Here is a 4,891-nt window from a genome sequence, read left to right on the forward strand (position 1 = left end):
GGGTTTTGACATTCATCAGTAGATGAGAACAGAACTTCTCTTTCACAGGCTTCCTTCTTCACCTTGCTTACTCCATACGTACACTCCATGTTTACTCCATGCGCACGTGTGACTGTTCTTAGACTAGGGCTAGGTGTGCTCCAAAACCAAACGAGTTCCATTTCCCGGCTGAGCTGTGGGTGTTCCTCTGGTCCTATCATGGAGCACCTTAGCTTGGATAAACAACCAGAGAGTCCTATAGATAACCCATGAGTATGATTTGCCTTCAGAGACAATACCAAGGAAGTCCATTTGTACATGCTTAACAAAAATCGTAAAGCCCAGAGGGTTTCCAAGGATGACATCGGAGCTCTAACAATGGGCTCAGGCACAGGAACAATGAAAAGAATCACACAGGACCGTCCTGTTGTGCAGAGGGTCACTATTCGCCGTAGCCAACTTGATGGCGCCTAACAATAACAACAGTCTCTACAGGCTGGCTGGTGAGTTAGAACCCCTGGCTTCTTGGTTCATAGCTGAGAGTTTTAATCACTATGCCAGCAGAGCTCCCTCATGCTTAGTCCCCGGGGAATAAAGTACCAAGGATCACTAAGTGTACTCAATAACAAGGAACTAAAAATGGAAATAAAAACATCGTACTGTTGATGTGTTCTCTTCTCTCCAAGGTATTCGCTGACAAACACCACAAGTTCCAAGAGAATTGTAGGCAATTTCCTAGGGGGGTGGCTGATATTAGATTTCTTTTTTTCAAGCAGGCATTGTGTTTTTGGTGATTGAATGTACAAGAGTAAGTGGTCCTACCTGATTGGAAACCTTGTCCTCAATTCATTGGCTATCCTGGCTTATTGTTTCCTTGGTCAGACCTTCGGATTTCTATGGAAATCGCTCCTTTGGGAAAAACCAGGCCTTCTCAGAAACTCAGGAAACTGAAATGAAAGAAAAAAATACGTATATATGTATCTGTACACTTATGTTTGCGTATTTACAAAGTGAATGCATTCTGACAAGGTTACAAGTCACATTCTGGGCGCTGAAGCCAAGCAAAGACGTCTAGAAAGGTTAATGTCAACATAAAATGTAGGCAGAGGGGCCCGTTTCCCAAGCTTCTTTATTTGAAATTCCCTTTCTTCAGTCTTCACTTAGTTAAATATGATCTTTAGGAAATTATTAAGTTGATTAATTCATTTACTCTTAAAATAAACACAGGAACTTGCAGAAGGGTGTTTCACAGAGACCCTAATGTACAATATCCATTGCATGCACACAGCTTTTGTCTTTTTCCGTTTGGGGGTATGTGTGCCGCTTTTTTAATAATAGGGTAGTGAGGGAGGAATACATCTATTAATAGGCAGTCAGTGATTCAGAAAGATACATATGTGGGAGCAACAATGTCACAAGACTGTGATCCCAAAATAATAATGGCAGCGTTGCTGAGTGGCTAAGAGAGCAGTCTCCATAAATTATAGTCACACCTGTTGCACATGATCTGCCCATAAATTCCACACCAGCCTTACTGGAAAGCAATACCCTGCAGGCATTCTCCAGTAAATCACCAACATCAAGATTCCAGATATTTGTCCCAAAAGATGTTATTTTCTGATAAATGTAACAAACATGGCCCTGAAAGTAGTGGGGAACTGTTTGAATTCCAGCTATTGCCAAAATGATTTTAATTCACAGGGACCTTATAAAACATGGTAGAACTGTTCATTGGGTTTGCAAGGTTTTGTAGAAGCAATCTACCACAGCTTTCTCCTACAGAATGACTGATAGGCTTGAATCTAGAACCTTCCAGTGAGCAACCAAACATTTCACCACTGCATCATCTGTATTCCTTATCGAGTTATTAAACAAACAACAATAAAGACCTCAATGATATAAATTTGATTCTGAAGCACAGCGAACATATCACGGCAGGACAGAACTGCCCTGTGGGTTTGCAAGACAGGAAATCTTTAGAGCAGCAGTTCTCAACCTGTGGGTTGCGACCCCTTTGGGGGTCGAACAACCCTTTTATAGGGGTCACCTGACTCATAACAGTAGCAAAATTAGTTATGAAGTAGCAATGAAAATAATTTTATGTGTGGGGGGGTCACCACAATATGAGCTGTATTACAGGGCCTCGGCATTAAGAAGGTTGAGAAGCACTGTTTAGAGAATGGAAAGCCACATCTTTCCCCAGTGGTTGGTAGTTTCAAACTGCTTTCAGCACCAGGGCTTCCATTGAATTATTAAGAGACTAGAAATGGCTTGAGATTTTCCTATGTCAAGTCTCTCCAAAAAGACAAACATCTGAATGCAAGTCATGTATCTGGGAGGTGTTCTAGAAAGCTCAGGAATGGAGTGGGCAAATGAGACAGGGAATGGAAGGATATAAATAGAGGCACTGTACTGAACATATTTCTCTCATGGGGATGGAAATGGGGATGGGATGGGGCGTGATCATTGCTCCTGCAGGGAAGTTCTAGGAGACTCAGTAGAATATACTGTAAAATTATCCCAAACAAGGGATGCAAACCTAAATTACTTATGGTCCGATGCTCACTTTCCATTTGCTAAGAACTCCTTCCAGACACATGAATGCCCGCATACGTTGGACCTCCCCTCAGAGGAGGAGAGCACGATCCTCCAGGAACAAGAGCTAGGAAGGTGTTACTTGGGCTCTGATAGTATTTGAGCAGTAGAGCTCTTTAATGGTTGGCCTGCAAGTCCAAATGGATAACATTAAGTTCTTGGGTTAACACTTTTACTTTGAGGTATTTAAATAGTGATGTATCAGTAACAATTCCTTTCATTAAATCAGATCTGTTTTTTGGTGCTTCCAGAAAGCCTTCAGCTCATAGAAAGGGATCTTTGAAAGTCCATAGGAAAATATGATGAAAAGAAAATTAATTTTTCCAGGGACTTTCTGAAGCCCCTGAAGTGACCCCCATGGAATAGTGTAGAACTGCCACATAGGTTGTAATTTTTGCATAAGTAGATCGCCAGCTCTGACTATAGAATTACTGGGTGGGTTCGTACATTGAGCCAGAAAACCCTTTGTCAGCAAGTCAGCGCCAATTCATCATCATCCTACAGGGCAGAGTAGAAGGGTCCCACAGGGCCTCGGAGGCTGGAGATCTTTCCAGAAGCAGACTGCTGCTTCTTTCTCCAACAGAGCAGCTGTCAAGTTCAAACCCAGTGTGTAACCAGATCTCCTAAATCACAGTTAGGGTTTTCTAAATTGCTCATCTCCAGAAGGACTGTGAGCATGTTTGATAGATTCCTAGTAAAGATGAGCTGAAAATAACTAGACTTAAAGTTAATCACTCATCCATCCATTTATTCAACAAACACATTTACCGACCACCTAAACTATTTCAGGGACTAACCTAGGAATTGGTGTTATCATTATGAAAATTATCTTACCAGTGAGAATCCAATCCATTGGGTAACTAGATATGTAAATGCACGATTATAATAGATATTATTGCAGAGTACTATTAGGGAGAGAGAAGACAGAACCTTAATGTATGCTTGGAAGCAATTATAAATTAGGAAGACCAGTAGAGTTTCCTATCAAACACAATGACATAAATGAATCTAAATACAAAAGAGAGGTGAATGTTGCATTGAGAGAAAAAAAAGCAAAATCATTTTGTCACAGAAAAGCAAAGTTTATCAATAAAAAAAGAAAAATTCTCCATATATAAGCAGGCTTCAGAGAGTTCATTGAAAAATTCCATTATCTTTTAATTCTATCTCTCATGAACTTTTTAAGCCCTACTCTTATAACCCATATAAAGAGGGCTCAGAGAGTTATTTTTTTGAAAGCCAGATCATGAGTAGTCTATATAAGAACCAATGATATCATATTTTATGCTAAGGAAGATGGGAAACTATTTAAGTACTGGAACTGAAAGTTAGAAGCTAGAAAAGAAGGAAATGGAGGAGAAAGAGGATAAGATTCAGAAGAATTATCTAGAAAAGTATGAGATAGGTTTTGTTTGCTCTATTTTTATTTCAGCTTTAGAAAGATCATTCTGGAGAAGATGGAGGAGGGTGGTGGGAAGCCAACATACCAAAGATGAATGATTATTCCAGTAATATAAGTCTACAAGAAAGCAAAAAAGCAATAATAACAACAACACAAATAAAACCAAATTCAATGGCATTAGGTTGATTCTAAGTCATGACAAGCCTGTGTGGCAGGGCAGGGCCCTTCCTCTTCCTCTCACCCAGCAGCTGGTCGTTTGACCTGCTGACCATGTGGTTAGTTTCAGATGCGAAGTCTGCTATTGTTTGACATGGTTCCATTCTATAAGCGATGCATTATTAATCTCTGACTCATTTCTCATTTATTTTCTTCCTAATTGTGTTTATTTTTCAAAGTTTTAATGGTGATTTATCTTGATGTAAGAATCTTTGTCTTTATCCTATTTGAAGACCACTGGGGTTGTTAACGCTGTAGTCTTGTGTTTCTGCCAAATTCGTGAAATGTTCAGTTACTTTTCTCTCACAAACTTTTCCCTTGTCGCTCTCCACTTTCCGATCTGAGACTTTAATTATAGGATATTAGCTCTTTTGTTAAAGTCCCTCAGTCAAGTTCTTCTCTGTTTTTCTACGTTTGGGACATTTCTTTTTGGTAACTTGGCAAATTCTATATTGGGTAATATCAAGGTCACTAGTTTTATGCATTGCCATCTCTACTCTACTGCTGTGCCATTATAAGAATAGTTTTATTTGGTTATTGCATTTTTCAGCATTATCATTTGCATTAAACATTTTTATAACTTCTATAATTTGCTTAGATTTCTTTTTCCATTTATTTCGAGCGGCCTGGTAATTATCTGTTGTAACATTATTTTATGACTTTAGAACTCTAATTTTATCATTCCAACATCTCGTTTTT

At 39.3% G+C, this 4,891-nt stretch overlaps 1 protein-coding gene across 2 annotated transcripts in view; it reads right to left on the bottom strand.

The window, feature by feature from the left end:
- Nucleotides 1-4,891, bottom strand: part of PKIA (cAMP-dependent protein kinase inhibitor alpha) — a 109,122-nt gene that overhangs the window by 45,476 nt on the left and 58,755 nt on the right. The window contains exon 2 of one of the 2 annotated variants that reach the window (XM_045286437.1): nucleotides 802-926. The gene's annotated coding sequence lies outside the window, so the exon portion shown is untranslated. Of the gene's footprint in view, nucleotides 1-639; nucleotides 676-801; nucleotides 927-4,891 lie in introns of those variants that run through there. The other variant, XM_004697506.2, reaches the window with a different exon arrangement.

Source organism: Echinops telfairi, unplaced genomic scaffold, assembly GCF_000313985.2.
Source record: "Echinops telfairi isolate 266 unplaced genomic scaffold, ASM31398v2 ScPeMD7_1;HRSCAF=3_0, whole genome shotgun sequence".
In the NCBI taxonomy this organism is placed as follows: domain Eukaryota; kingdom Metazoa; phylum Chordata; class Mammalia; order Afrosoricida; family Tenrecidae; genus Echinops; species Echinops telfairi.